Here is a 17,252-nt window from a genome sequence, read left to right on the forward strand (position 1 = left end):
CTCCTCAACAGTGATTCGGCGTAGATCCCTCAGAGTGATTGCCGGATTCAGTCTATCCCAGGCATATTCGATAGAATTCATGTCTGGAAAACATGCTGGCCACTCTAGTCGATCGATGTCGTTATCCTGAAGCAAGTCATTCACAAGATGTGCACGATGGGGCGCGAACTGTCGTCCATGAAGACGAATGCCTCACCAATATGCCGATATGGTAGTACTGTCTGTCGGAGGATGGAATTCACATATCTTACGACGCCTTCCTCAACCACCAGCGGCGTACGTCGGCCCTACATAGTGCCACCCCAAAACAGCAGGGAACCTCCACCTTGTGGTACTCACTGGACAGTGTGTCTAAGGCGTTCAGCCTCACCTAGTTGCCTCCAGACACGCCTGCGACGATCGTCTAGTTGAAGGCATTGGCGACACTTATCGGTGAAGAGAACGTGATGCCGATCCTGAGCGGTCCTTTCGGCATGTTATTGGACCTACCTGTGCCGCGCTGCATGGTGTCTTGGTTGCAAAGATGAACCTCGAAATGGAGGTCGGGAGTGAAGTTGGGCATCATGCAGCCTATTGCGCACAGTTTGAGTCGTAAGATGATGTCCTGTGGCTGTAGAAAAGCATTATTCAACATGGTGGAGTTGCTGTCAGGATTCCTCCGAGCCGCAATCCGTAGGTAGCTGTCATCCACTGCAGTAGTAGCCCTTGGGCGACCTGAGCGTGGCATGTCATCGACAGTTCTGGTCCCTCTGTATCTCCTCCATGTCCGAAAACATCGCTTTGGTTCACACCGAGACGCCTGGACGCTTCCCTTGTTGAGAGCACTTCCTGCCACAAAGTAACAATGCGGACGCGATCGAAACGCGGCATTCACCATCTAGGCGTGGTTGTACTACAGACAACATGAGCCGTGTACCTCCTTCCTGGTCGAATGACGAACTGATCGCCTATCGGACCCCCACCGTCTAATAGGCACTGCTCATGCATGGTTGTTTACATCTTTGGTCGAGTTCAGTGACATCTCCGAACAGTCACAGGGACTGTGTATGTAATGCAATATCCATATACAACGTCTATCTTCAGGAGTCTTGGGAACCGGGGTGATGCAAAACTTTTTTTGATGTGTGTAGGTATTTCCATTTTGGCTCACTCTACTCGGAGTTTACTAATGAGTGTGTGGGCTGGTCAGTTGCTGCTGTTATTGTAGTAATTGCTCTTTCATACAATTTCTATGTTACATTACACTCATACTTCGCATTTTCGAATCCAATTAACACCGATTTTTCTACTTTCTCGCTAATTCGCCACTTTCTGAGAGTTGTACAGACGGAAAGTGGTTGGGTTTATGCCGTGTTTGCTACAATGTCGAAGTAATCTAAACCGTTCTAGAGAGCTCCCTTAAGGAGAACTGTGACGCGCCGCTCTGTGGGTGGCTGAATGACGGCCATCAAGAAACTGTTGTTTTATTCTGTTCACAAGACCACTGAGTGCGTTTTCTAAATAGCCCCATATATTCTGGTCTGCATTTAGACTATGTTGCTGGTGTAGCAAATTCAAAGCAGTTATTTAACTTCTAAACTAAAGAAAATTTTTTAGGTCGTTTCATCACATTTCGGACACACATCAGTTCTTCCTCACACATTTTTATCAAGACGTACCTTCATAAAATGCGTGGATGCAGTGTGTCTATTAAGAAATATAAACAGACCACTCTTTTGCAACAGGATAACGTATCTGTAATCAGGAGTATGTTCGGACCTCATGAGATACAGGAGCGAACAGCTTCACCCTGCACGTTGCGAGCCTAATTATATCCATTACTACACGCCGAGTTTTTCACGTGCGTACTTTACCAAGTCCAAAACGTGACTAACAGACAGTTTACATTTGCTGTAGTTACACACTGACTTCGCGTATCTCAGTTACGTTCTGGAACCTATAAATTGATTTGTGTTTGTAAACACACAATCAAATACCAAATTGTGTTACTGATGACTGGTTTCATTTGAAATTTCATAAGTAAATTTTAAATCTACAACCTGGGTACTAGTTGTTGGTGACAGGAACAATATTTATGTGTATGATTTCGTTAGTTGAGAGTTTACATTAAAGTACACCTGCAGACCCGAAGTTGGACAGTTTTAATACTTTGTATTAGCCTTTGCTGTGGCAAGAATATGTAAGATATCTGATAATTGGACATGCGAGAAGGAAATCATTGTTCTAAATTATGAATTACAGTAGAGTCCCGCTATTCCAAACTAATTAGGACCAAACACTATTCTGTTTGGCGGGAATTCGGAATTGGTGGATTTTATGAATAATATCAACGTACTGGCTTATTAAGGCGTAAATTAAGTGTGAGGACATCCGCTAGTGACCTTCGACTCCTCATAGCGCAATCGTTTTCCCTATCCCTTTCCCTCCCGCATTCCAAACACATTATTTCAAATTTATTGTTAAGATTTGTTCCGTGAGCGTTGAGTTACTTTACCGAGTCACTGTGCCTTTTTTTATTTATGTTCTAGTCCTTGGCGTCGACTGTTAAACATTAAACATGGCAAGAAAACGAAGTAGTTCTTCGTCTACTTTAAAACAAAAACTTGAATTGTTAGTGAGAAATTGATACTAAATTATTATTATTATTATATGGTGTCGTAAAAACAACGATTAGTGAGTGGAAAAATCGCGTTAAAAATGAACAATTTTGTTCTGCTTCAAGTGAAATAACTCTTGAAAAGCGGCAAAAAGCGACTTTGTCTTTGTATGAAAAATTCGACGAGGACTTATTCTTCTGGTTCACTCAAGAAAGACAGAATGGCATCACCATTTCTGGTCCAGAAGTAAAAGAAAACGCGATCAACTGATCAACATTATTATGGTGACCGATCATTTTCAGCTAGCTGTGGTTTTTTGGATCGTTGTAAGAAAGGACACGAAATTAGACAGGTCACGATTGCTGGGGAGGAGCTGTCAACTGACAATGAAGCAGCTGTCTATCACCTGAGCGAATTTAAAGACATTTTTTCTTCTCAAAATTGCTCACCACAGCAAGTTCACTACGTGGATGAAACTGCACTGAATTTTAAGACTTTGCCTACGAAAAGTCTTGCTCCGTAAGAAGAGAAATCTCGCCAGGGTTTAAAACTAATAAACAGCGTGTAACTGTCTTAGCTTGCAGCAACGCCTCGGCAACAAACAAATTTCCGCAGATGATAATAGGCAAATCGGAGAAACCATGAGCGTTTAAAAACATTAACATCAACTAAGAATCAAATAAATGCTTGGTTAGAGTGCGACTTGTTCAAGGAATGGTTCGAGCACCAATGTGTCCCTAAAGTAACTGTGTTCAGTAGAGAAAACGTATTGCCTAATTGTGCTCTGTTGTTTATAGACATTGCTCCTTCTCACCCAGAAGAAACAAAACTTGTTTCTGGAGACATCAAAAGAGTCTTTCTGCCACCAAATGTAACTTCATGTCTTCAGCCTATGGACCAGAGTGTGTTGCAGGCCATTAAACAAAAATGCAGAAAAATGCTGCTTCGCAACTTACTTGAAGAGGATGAAAATGAAATCACAATCCCACAATCCAACAAAAACTAAAAAAAATTACAATAAAAGATGTGATTTCCTAGCTGGCTGAAGTATAGGATAACACCACTAAAGGCGTATTACAAAAATCATGGAAAAATCTGTGGCCTACGTTGGAATTTGTTGAAACAACTTTTACAGCATTGAAAGACTTGACCCTCATCCACCAGTCACTAAACTCCCTGGCTGTGAAGGCACAGAAGAAAGCTGTGTTGAAAAATGAACTGCTGTTGATGACATTGGCCACCGGGAGCACGGAGACGAAGACATCGTAGCAGTGGCGCAGGGCTCATCAGCTCAAATATACTCGGAGGAAAGTGAGGAAGATGTGAACGCTCAAACTGAACTTACATCACACACAACGCGGCAAATGCTCTCGACCTCGCCTTACGCTACGTCGAAAAGCATGCGTCATCAAAACCAAACGATGTTATGTTCATGCGGCGATGGCGGAACATTGCATTCTCAAGTCGATGCAGTTCTCAAAATGTTGAAATGTGTGTGAAATCTTATGGGACTTAACTTCTAAGGTCATCAGTCCCTAAGCTTACACACTACTTAACCGAAATTATCCTATGGACAAACACACACACCCATGCCCGAAGGGACTCGAACCTCCGCCGGGACCAGCCGCACAGTCCATGACTGCAGTGCCAGAGACCGCTCGGTTAATCCCGCGCGGCGATGCAGTTCACTTCGTCAGAAAAAATGATTGACTTTATTTCTTAACTGTGAGTAAACTGGCCTTTTTTGTGTTTACTAGTGATTAAAAATGATTCTACAGAACGTTATAAATGGGGCCCGTATATACTGAATGTACTGTACTAAAAGTAACTAGCTTTCATTCCTACATAGCTTCCGACGTTTCCATCAAGCTAAGGTTCTATGTATGTCTATATTCAACTTCTTTGTATAATAATAAATGTGCGTTTTATCCCGAACTTCTTTAATTTTTCATGTTTCTAAGATAAAAAAAATGGTATTTCTTCTGATCTCTGTTCAGAGTAGGCGAATTTTCGGAATAGCTGAATTGGAATAGCGGCACTCTACTGTATCTATTAAATATTGAAGGCATTCAGGAGAAAGGAAGATCGATCAGGGTTTAACATCTCATCGACGACGATGTCATTAGAGACGACATACCGTTCATATTCGAGAAAGCATCGAACTGGACGTGTTGAAACGTCCCCTTTGAAAAATTTATGAATTACTGTGCTGGTAAACCCCTTACGTTATTTGATTTTCAAACAGCTGAGCAAAACTGAACGTACTGAGACATTTCGCTCTTTGCTTATTCTGATCAACACTAAACTGACACACAATATTTTTAGCGCAACGCAATCTGACTTTCAATAGTCCCTACAAAAGAATGGCCATGACTAACAATAACTAATACCTTTCATGAATCACTTACCTCACAAAAATCTTCGTTACTCGAACTACTGCAATACAGCGAACGCCAATACTGCCAGCTAAATAAAAGATTCTAACTACTGAAGGCACTAACTACTGATAGGCATAGTTAGCAAATGAAAAATTTTGATTGAGAAGAAACAATGTATTTACCTTAATAGTGTTCAAAAGTCATTGTATACAGTTCATGATATCTAGTATTACAAATTTACTCTTTCTGGCGGACACACGTCCAGATCGTCCGCTCTCAAAATTCTGCCATCTCTCTCCCCACATCCACCACTGATGGCGGCTCACCTCCAACTGCGTAACGTTACGCGCTGTTAACATCCTACTGCCTGCCCAACACAACAATGGCGAATATTCCAACAATGCCAACCAGCCACAGGCTGCACGCAGCACAGTCAGTTATTTTCATACAGAGCGCTACGTGACGTTACCAACATAAAAACCTAAACAGCCTACTTACAGTGTCTTTTCCAAAATATCCCTTGTCGCATTTGTCTTAAACTAGGAAATTCCACTTCTGTATTATCGGACGCCTAGTCTACCAGATGTTAGTCCAGTGCACCATCCCGTTCACCTTCGATCAGAAGAAGCTGCCTGAACTGATGCGACGGGAGCGCTGCACGGCGCGGCAAGGTCAGCGGACCCCAGTTCGGTATGAGATGCCATTAAGATGGCCGTTCCCACACGACGAGCCAATCGCCTCCGTGGCTAGGCCTGAAGAAGACCTGAAAGCAGCACCAACCATGCATGCATGCTACTTCGTACGTTTTAGAGCCTAGTTGCGAAACATGGCAAGGTTCTTGACTTCCTGTAAGCATCATATTCAGTACCATACCGACACTTACTATATTAACATTTATCATTCACATAGCATAGAAAGGTTTGTCATTAGTGTTAAAACTATTTGAATGGCAAAATCCATAACTTTATCTTGGATGAAAAATCTTCCACTTACACAGAAGTTAGTAGTTTATATAGGACGTGTTTACATACGAGCTGTTTTGTTACCAAATATCGGTGGACGGCGGAAAACGTAGACGCAATGAAACACTTCCCGATTTAAGTGAAAGAAAATGTACAATGCCAGGAATAGGTTGGTTCAAATGGCTCTGAGCACTATGGGACTTAACATCTGAGGTCATCAGTCCCCTAGAACTTAGAACTACTTAAACCAAACTAACCTAAGGACATCACACACATCCATGCCCGAGGCAGGATTCGAATCTGCGACCGTAGCGGTCGCGCGGTTCCAGGCTGAAGCGCCTAGAACCGCTCCGCCACACTGGCCGGCACAGGAATAGGTCATTTGTCATGTGTAGAGATGATGGAAATAGCCCACAAGTTCTATGTGAAACCGTTGGGATATGCAAATTTAGTATAGATAAATACAAAACAATTTATAAAAAGATTTCTATTACTTTAAGTTTACAAGAGGGAAGTCCAAATACAGTTAGTTCCTCAAGAAAGTGTACGCCGTTATCTATATGAAATAAAAGACACTTACAGATATACACTGAACAGTCAAAGAAATTGGTACACCTCACTAATATCGTGTAGGGCCCCCGCAGCGTACAGAGGTGCCGCAACAGGACATGGCATGGACTCGACCAATGTCTGAAGCAGTGTTGGAGGAAACTGACACTATGAATCCTACAGGGCTATCCATAAATCCGTAATACTACGAGGGGGTAAAGATCTCTTCGGAACAGTACGTTGCAAGGCTTCCTAGATATGTTCAATAATTTTCGTATCTGGGGAGTTTGATGGCCAGCGGAAGTGTTTAAACTCAGAAGAGTGTTCCTGTAGCCACTATGTAGCCATTCTGAACGTGTGGGGTGTCGCGTTGTCCTGCTGGAATAGCCCAACTTCGTCGAAATGCGCAATGGACTTGAACGGATGCATGTGATCCGACAGGAATCTAACGTACGTGTCACCTGTCAAAGTCGTATCTAGACGTATCAGGGGTCCCATATAACTCCAACTGTACATGCTTCGCACCATTTCAGAGCCTCCACCAGCTTGAACAGTCCCCTCTGACATGCTGGGTCCATGGATTCATGAAGTTGTCTCCATACTCGTACACGTCCATCCGCTTGATGCAATTTGAAACGAGACTCGTCCGACCAGGCACTATGTTTCCAGTCATCAACCGTCCAATGTCGGTGTTCACGGGCCCAGGCGAGGCGTAAAGTTTTATGTCGTGCACTCACCAAGGGTACACGAGTGAGCCTTCGGCTCCGAAAGCCCATATCGATGTTGTTTCGCTGAATGGTTTGCACGCTGGCACTTGTTGATGGCCCAGTATTGAAATCTGCAGCAATTTGCGGAAGGGTTGCGCTTCTGTCACATTGAACGATTATCTTCAGTTGTCGTTGGTCCCGTTCTTGCAGGATATTTTTCAGGCCGCAGCGATGTCGGAGATTTGATGTTTTACCTGATTTCTGACATTCACAGTACACTCGTGAAATGGTCGTACGGGAAAATGCCCACTTCATCGCTACCTCGGAGATACTGTGTCAAATCGCCCGTGCGCCAACTATAACACCACGTTCAAACTCACTTAAATCTTGATATCCTGCCATTGCAGGAGCAGTAACCGATCTAACAACTGTACCAGACACTTTTTGCCTTATACGTTGTGTTTGAGGGGAAATGTAAATATTTTAAACAGTGATAGTGTAAATAATTCTCAACAAAAAATGTATATGAACATAGGTCCGCAAATGCTTCGTTAGGGATTTATGGGTATTGAAAGAAACTTTAATCCTTCGAAATTGATGTGCACAGCGTGAACGTATGTGCAATACAACTGGAGCGTAATGCGATTTTCTTGCAAACAATGCACGAGCACATGTCATGTTTACGCTATGCAACCTACCACGTACTATGGTTATGTGACGTACGTAGTACGTAGCACAAAACCCTGTTCGTACAAGCGCTGGTAACAATGCCACACGTCTACAGTAATGGGGAATACGCAGAGATGGTGTATGTTTATGGCTTCTGCGACGGTGGTGCACGTCAACAAACTTTGAAAGAATAGGAAGAAATTATCGCAAGTGTTGAGCGAAGTCCCAGTACGACCAAACGAAGAAAGTCCCTGTGTATGAATATCCCACAGACACGTGTATGGAAACATTACATGCGAAAACCTGTGTCCATTTCTCATACAGCGTGTCCAAAATCTCCACGTTGGTGACAATGCCCAACGACTTCAATTCTGTCACTGGGTATTTGAAAATAGTCATTTACTTCCATACATACTATTCACTGACCCAGTTTTCACGACAAGGAATAGACAACACACTTTATAATCAGCGATGGGCACGGTAAAATACACACGCTTCAGTGGACAGCAATTTCCAAGTTCCTTTTGCCATAAATGTTTGGAGCGGCATGAATGGTAACCTTTTGATGGGTCCATTTATTTTCAGTTAGCACTTGACGGGAGAGATACCTGCATTTTTTTGGAAAATTCATTTGTGGAACTATTCTAAGACGTTCCTTTAGCCAAATGAACTCGAATGTACTTTCAACATGACTGTGCCCCTCCACATGCTACCTTACGTGTGAGGGACCATCTGAACCGCTCCTACCCTAATCGCTGGATTAGCCGTCGCGATGCTGTTAACTGGCGTCAAAGATCACCTGACCTTACACCTTTAGATTTCTGTTTATGGGGTTGGATGAAATCAGAGTTGCACAAAGTGAAGGTAAATACATGTGATGAAATGTTTCGTGATATCTTGGACGCTGCTGAATTGATTAGGAACCAACCTCAGGCAACTGAACAAACAACACAACATGTTTTTGCTAGAGCGTAACAGTGCATTGACGTTCATGGTTGGATATTCGAACCTGCTCTGTGAACTGTACGACATCTGTGCGATAAGTGTTACAGCCATTTGTAAGAGACGTAGTACGTCTTTTTCAACTGAATACATGTAACATGCATGTTGTAATGCATTATGTACTAAATGCAAAGTTAATTAAACATTATGTAAAAATGTGTAACATAAATGCACTTCTCTACAACATTATTTTCAAGAAAACCATGTTACAGTCCAGTTGTATTGCGTATACGCTCACGTTGTGTACATCAATTTTGAGAATTAAAGTTCTTTTCAATATCCATACATCTAACGAAGCATTTCATGTGTTCATATAACATTTTTTTGTTCAGAATTACTTATACTATCCCTATGTAAAATATTGACCTTTCCTCTCCAAACACCCTGTATAGGCGTTGCAGACTGCAACGCCATATTCTGCCTGTTTATATATATCTGCATTCATATACCAATTTCTTTGGCACTTCAGTGTATGTTTACATGAAAATATATACTGTTATTGTAGTAATTTCACAATTACCTAATATTTAATTCAATCGCCACCATTTTCCATTATATCTTGGCTGTTTTTTGTCGTGCTTTTTACGAGATTTTCTGCATATTCTCTCGGTAACGATCTCCATATCGTCCTGATTTTATATGACAGCTGCTTCAAAGTATATATTGCCTTTCCTTTAAGCTTCATCTTAATATAGACCGAGCATTTCTGATCGGATTTGAATCCGGAGACGTTGCAGGCCAATCCATCGTGGACACCCCATATCTTATTTCCACGCTGTACAGAGACGGCTGCGATGTTTCGGATGATTATCCTCTGATAGCGCCCAGTTTGCCTCATTCTAATCAAGTAAGATTTCTGCTTAAAAAGACCCACGATCTCATTGTCCTGAGTTTTTGTTGTCGCGCATGTTAGCTCTCTCTCCGGTAAATAATTCACGTTTCCAACCTCTAAATATCGTTCGACCTGCTTCGCAACGAATATCTTTGACTTTCTAAGAATTTTAGGAGCAGCTCCATGTGAAAGCTTTGGTTCATTTGAATTATTTTCAAGGAACACCATCTCGTGACGCTTAAGATATTTTGCACCCATTTTAAACTGCAACCGACAAACAAAACATTTAACTCTCACACTGTTTATCTATACACAGTGCAAAAGCGCATTGATTACAAATTCGAGACCACTACCAGAGATGTCGCCGCGGTCGTTACATTTAAAATTATGGCGTACACTTTCTCGATTAACTGACTGGAACTAATAACGCTAATTTCAAGTGGCACTTTAATTGCAGTTAGTGATCTCCTCCTTAGCATTCTGTACAACCACATTTCAAAAGAATTTCCTCTTATTTCATAGTTACCTTCTCTTTAGGCTCAGGTATTTATGGGTAATTCATCACACCTTTTCTCAACAAATCTACTATGGTGTGTGGAAGATAAATAGAAATGAGTAATGTAATTCAGCTGGGCTTGAGTATAAAATAAAGGTTTTTCATTGGCAAACTGTATCAATACTCCTCAACGAAATAATAATGACTTCCTCCTGTAGTACCAGTGACGCCTAAACCGGCCCCGGTGGTCTCGCGGTTCTAGGCGCGCAGTCCGGAACCGTGCGACTGCTACGGTCGCAGGTTCCAATCCTGCCTCGGGCATGGATGTGTGTGATGTCCTTAGGTTAGTTAGGTTTAAGTAGTTCTAAGTTCTAGGGGCCTAATGACCACAGCAGTTGAGTCCCATAGTGTTAAGAGCCATTTGAACCATTTTTTTCTTTTGTACGATTTCTCTTTAGGCACACATATCCGTCGAGACATGTGCGAGAGCCTACTGAAAAGTAATGCCTCCGAACTTTTTATGTGTAAATTTTAAAGCTTTTTAAATAAAACAGATTTTATTAACATTTTATGTTTTCATCCTTCATGTCCACATATTTGCAGCCCTCTGTCGTCGGAGGGCACCGAATTGTAGCGTGTAACACGGTGGTGTGTAACGTAACTTTGTGGTGCGTGAGAAACAGCGTGCTGTGATCGAGTTTCTAATTCGAAGAGTTCGGCCACACATGGAGCACCCTCTCCTCTAGCATGACAGTGCCAGACTACACACGAGCACTGCGGCAATCCGACTTGGGTTCGCTGTCATTGATAATATTCCATAAAGTCTCAACTTGACTCCATTCTATTTTCGCATGTTCCCAGAACTCAAGGGACGCCTTCGTGGACTTCACTTTGACAGTGATGAAGCGGTGGAAACAGAAGTGAGGTTGTCAGTAATTCTGCAGTGACGGGTTCAACACACTAGTCTCTCGTTAGGAGAAATGTGTTCGTCGTCACGGTGACTATGCTGAATATAAATATGTAGAAATGAAGAATAAAGATGTGAAACGTCAATAAAATCTGTTTTAGTTAAAAAGCCGTAAGAATTTTACATAAAAAACTTGGAAGCATTACTCTCAGCACGCCCTCGTGCACTACTGTCAGTGTGTGGTCACCACAGCACTGTCCACAACAAAAATGTTTTCCATTCGGTAGCAGCGAAAGATAACTACTGTCGCTCAGGTAGAAAGTGAAAAGCGGCTAGGACCACCTAACATAGCTGGAGTGTACCGCAATGATACGTCGTCTCTTTCTCGCGTTATAAAAACATATTTAGAGACCTCGTGTATGTTTAAAATATCTGTTGTTAGCTGCCCAGATGGAGAATAACGAGGAAAAATACTGTAAAGAAATTCCGCTATCCAGAAATAAACGACTCTGTTCCATTAAGGTTAGCAGCAGGGAAGCCTTAATACAGATATACACAGAAAATAACACTTTCTAAAAAAAAAGGTCTTTTGTCTAATATCACAGAACTTATTATTCAATTTTGAATGTAATTTGGACTGGGTGATTCATTGTGCAAATCCCAGGGAACAAACTGCAACAGTACTGTAATATAGCAACCTACCTCATGGCAGGATGGACGGTCACCTCTCCCGTGAGCGTAAAGTGTAGTTGATAAAGAGTCATGAATTAGGTTTCAGGGTAGAACACAACGTGCAGTGCTGGAGTCGCGGCCTCCAGAATCGCAAACTGTCGTATTTTATGAAAATGTGTAAGGTTGCGGGTGTTTAGTTTTTGCTTTCTTATTCTTGAATTGAGAACAACTGTGTGAGGTGAAATGACAAGTTTAATGTCGCAATGTTTCTCACCAGGATACATCTTTTCACACAGTTTTCAACCCGCCAACATAAAAACAGTGCAATGGATAACGCATCGTTCCAACATCAAAAAGTGAAATAAGTTTATACACAACAATGTTAAATATTAACTCTCTACAAGAACATTAATCTTAAGCACAATATTATGAAAGTTTAATTGGACGTTTCTTTATATTAATCCTAAGCACAATAATATGAAAGTATAAATGGACGATTCTTTACAAAATTGATCCTACACACACATTATGATGTTGGTCAGTACTACGAAAATCGTCCGGTTCCGGTTCAAAGTTTGGTATTATTTAGGAAGATAAACAAGTCTACGGTGGATGGTTAGTCAAGTAACAAATTTGAGCGCACGATTACCCAAGGCCGTTCGAGTTTACAGTGGACGCAAGGTGGTGAACCAATAAAGTTTACGCCTCTGCACGCGGTGTTTACCTTAAGCTACGACGTGCTGCTGTCTTCAAGGTCGCGCTCTCCATTGAAATTCCTACAAAACTAATCTGGCCTTTGCTGAACTTTCCAGCAGAAACTTTCCCTATGTTTCTAATTATGCGAGAGCACATGTACTCAGCCCTAGTCTTAGTATGTGGCGATGTACACGCGCATGATTGGAGCGGTGTGCATATTATAGTGACCTCTCAGTTCTCGCAAGAACAATTGACTAATTTGGCTGATTCGTGTCACCATAGTTGGCGCTAAACGTTATTACAGCTAATTTCAGTTGGAGTGCAGCCGCTGTGAATGCAGTGTTCACACCAAATTTTTCTCTGCGTCGTACGGAGCGTTAAGGACTCTGTTCTGCACTTGACGCGAGTTCAGACAAGAGTTCTCCACCAAATTCCTCTCTTGTGCTACTCGTGGTTCAAATGGTTCAAATGGCTGTGAGCACTATGGGACTCAACTGCTGAGGTCATCAGTCCCCTAGAACTTAGAACTACTTAAACCTAACTAACCTAAGGACATCACATACATCCATGCACGATGCAGGATTCGAACCTGCGACTGTAGCGGTCGCGCGGCTCCAGACTGTAGCGCCTAGAACCGCTCGGCCACTCCGGCCGCCCTACTCGTGGCAGAACCGCCTCCCTCCACTTGGGTTCCTTTTTTACGTCACGGCTTTTTTCGACCAATAGGAGCGTTCCTCTCATTTTGTTGAAACACCCTCTACCAGTCGCAACGTCCCTTCTAACAAACTTCGTCGAAATTTTAGTAGTTTTTCTCCTTCCTAGTGAGTTTCCGCCAATAGGACGTTTTGTGCCCGTTCTAGACGCCTAAAGTACATTGACCTTTCCATGTGTCGCACTCGGTGGACGAAAATGCGGCACTTGCTTTTATCGTATCCCGTTGGAATTTCGAAATACAGTTTTCTAAAGCTTCTTCTCTGATCTTGTACCGATGCCCTCGCTACAGGTGGCCCTCCAGCTTGAAACACCTGGCCCAGAGTCGCTGTCCTCTTTCCTGCCACCCTCTTAAGTGGTCGCCGCCATAACTCCCACAGCGTGGTTTCGCTCCGCTGTTGTGGAGCTGGCTTTTCAAAACTAAAAGCGACTCCACTTGTTCTACCTTCCACTCAAAGATATGCATTGTATAGAAATGATGTGTTGATTACCGTCAATTGACTGTCATCCCTTTTTGCATTACATATTGATAGGCAAATGTTCTCATAACTGTCGATTTACATTAGCTGTCATCTTCACCATCTCATTGTGATTTGTAAAGGATTCGAACCTGCGACCGTAGCGGTCGCGCGGTTCCAGACTGTAGCGCCTAGAACCGCTCGGCCAGCTCGGTCGGCAGTCCCATAGTGCTCAGAGCCATTTGAACCATTTGTTCACAGATCAAAAAAAGGTATTGCATCACCCCAGTTCCCAGAACTACTGAAGATAGACGGTGACTGTGGATACTGTATCTCAGACACAGTCCCCTTGACTGTTCAGGGATGTCACTAAACCCGACCAAAGATGTAAACAACCATGCATGAGCAGCGCCTATTAGACGGAGGGAGTCCGATAGCCGATCATTTCCAAACATTCCACCAGGAAAGAGGTACACGGCTCATGTTGTCTGTAGTTCCACCGTACCTAGACGGTCAATACCGCGGTTCGAACGCGTCCGCATTGTTACTTTATGCCAGGAAGTGCTCTCAACTAGGGATGCGTCCAGACGTCTCGGAGTGAACCAAATTGATGTTGTTCGGACATGGAGGAGATACAGAGACACGAGAACAGTCGATGACATGCCTCGCTGAGGCCGCCCAAGGGCTACTACTGCAGGGGTTGACCGCTACCTACGGATTATGGCTCGGAGGAACCCTGGCAGTAGCGCCACCATGTTGAATAATGCTTTTCTACAGCCACAGGACGTCATCTTACGACTGAAACTGTGCGCAGTAGGCTGCATGATGCGCCTAGTGATGGTGTGGCACTATGTGGTGCCGACGTACGCCGCTGGTGGTCATGGAAGGCGCTGTAACGGCTGTACGATACGTGAATTCCAACCTCCGACGGATAGTGCAATCATATCGGCAGGATATTGGCCAGGCATTAGTCTTCATGGACCACAATTGGCGCCGCATCGTGCACATCTTGTGATGACTTCCTCTTCAGACAACGACATCGCTCGACTAGAGTGGCCAGCATGTTTTCCAGACATGAAGTCTATCGAACATGCCTGGGATAGATTGAAAAGGGCTGCTTACGGACTACGTTACCCAGCAAGCACTCTGAGGGAATAACGCCGAATCGCCGTTGAGGAGTGGAATACTCTAGACCAACAGTGCCTTGATGAACTTGTGGATAGTATGCCACCACGAATACAGGCATGCATCAATGAAAGAGGACGTGCAACTGAGCATTAGAGGTACCGGTGTGTACAGCAATCTGGACCACCACCTCTGAAGATCTCACTGTATGGTGGTACAAAAAAAAAAAAAAAAAAAAAAAAAAAGGTTCAGATGGCTCTGAGAACTATGGGACTTAACATCTATGGCCATCAGTACCCTAGAATTTAGAACTACGTAAACCTAACTAACCTAAGGACATCACACATATCCATGCCCGAGGCAGGATTCGAATCTGCGACCGCTGCGGTCTCGCGGTTCCAGACTGGAGCGCCTAGAACCACTCGGCCACCTCGGTCGGCCGTACAACATGTAATGTGTGGTTTTCATGAGCAATAAAAATACCGGAAATGATGTTCACGTTGATCTCTATTTCAATTTCCTGTACAGGTTCCGGAAATCTCTGAAGTGAGGTGATACAAAACTTTGTTTGATGTGTGTATTTGACTAGGAATGGCGCCTGTGCTAGGTCCTCAATACCTTGCAAGTGTAAGTCGTGGCCAGGACACTGTTTTTTGTAGTTGTGAGAGCATCTTGTCAGAGCTAGGTGAATTAAAACGTGGACAAATTGTTGGTGCCCCTATGGTGAGTGCTTCCGTAACAAGGCAGCCAATGTGTGTGGCTGTACAAATGGCGCCGCATCGAAGATTTATACCGCACACAGGGAAAGCGGTAAACCTCATCCGCTAAGTCACAATGTTTACGGAAATGTGTGTTTAGTAATCGTGACAAACGGTCATTGATGAGGATTGTGCGAAAAAGAAGAGGATGACAGCTGTGTAAGTCACTGCAGAACTGACTGTGGCACTCATGAATACTGTCAGCTCCACAACAACACGAAGGGAGCGCCATAAGCAGGTAATTGCAGGGCGAGCTGAAATTTCAAAACTGCTCGTCAGTGATAAAAATGCTCGTAATAGGAAAACATGATGCCGAAGCCATAATACCTGCATTATGCAGCAATAGAAGGAAGCAGTTTGGTCGGATGAGTCTTGTTTCATACTGTATCCAATGTCTTGCACAGTATAAGTACCATGAGCGAAACATGGCAGGGGTTCGGCGATGATTTGGGCAGCCATATCGTGGTATTCCATAGACACCATGGTGACTCTGCAAGGTCGCATTACTGTCTAGGATTATGTTAGCTTTCTGGCTGATCAGGTCAATTCCATGGTACAATGTTTGTTCCACAATGTTTATGTCTCAGGTTGTTCAGGACTGGTTTTGTGAGCACAGGAATGCAATGTAGGATCTTCCCTGGTCACGTCTGTCACCAGATCTCACACTGTTAATGAGACTTTATGGTCTACTTTCGAGATAAGGATGCATGATCACCATCCACCTTAATCATCCTTATCTGAATCTATTAATATTTTGCCGGAAGAACTTTATAAGATTCCCTTGAAAATTATACAGTTCTAGTACTTATCCATTCCGCGATAACTGGAAGTTCTTTTGACTTATATCGTATCACGAATGGTTATGTCTTGTGCTTTTGCTGTTTTCATTTTTTTGCCCACTCCCCGTACGCTGGTGTAATTATGAAAGCCAGTGGGAAAGATAGGTTACCTCCTCCACGAGTGATAGCCGGTCATGTTGAATGGGAGGGAGTGTTGAGATGCGGTGAGAATCGGCTGAGTTGTCATTCAGCGACGACAGAGCGCAGCTGGTACCATATCACATTTTGCGTCAAGCTGCGTGACTTCTAGTAATAACAGTCAATGTCTAAGTGCTGACATAATGTTGAAGGCTCTACCCCCACTGACACATATATTACTTCAATCTCAGTTATAAAAATTTGAATTTCATAGGTTAACGAAAGAATTAATTTAATGACACGAATGACGCCCTGTGCGGGCATGAGGCAACATTTCAGGATAGCCCACTGTGGGCTACTGCCATCCCGGTTCTGAACACGTGCAGATCACGAGTGTTATATTTCACTTAAGGAAATAAATAACGTTTTATTCTGAATTGTGGGACAGCTTGAACTGAAGAAAAATAGAAACAGCCTAACTGCGTTGTTTTATGGATACTATGGTCTTGAAGGGTTACAATAAAATTTCGCGATCGTTGCTGCGACTAATGAGTTCAGACTGGCTCTGATATAGGGTTAATTGTGAAGACACATTTTCTTCTGTTTGGTTGTAGTTAATAAATGAGGTGATATTCAATGTATCGACACTTTATTTTATCGTTGTAGCAGTGTCTCTAGAACCCACTCGAAAATCCACCGTCTTGAAATGGTATGTTTGGAGCTGTTAGTCACGGCGAAGAAATTCAGTGGGGAGATGCCGACAGCTTTAGAAGATATGAGGGAAGCAAGCCTTCACCTCATTACCGAGGGAAGAAT

Source organism: Schistocerca gregaria, chromosome X (assembly GCF_023897955.1).
Source record: "Schistocerca gregaria isolate iqSchGreg1 chromosome X, iqSchGreg1.2, whole genome shotgun sequence".
Lineage (NCBI taxonomy): Eukaryota > Metazoa > Arthropoda > Insecta > Orthoptera > Acrididae > Schistocerca > Schistocerca gregaria.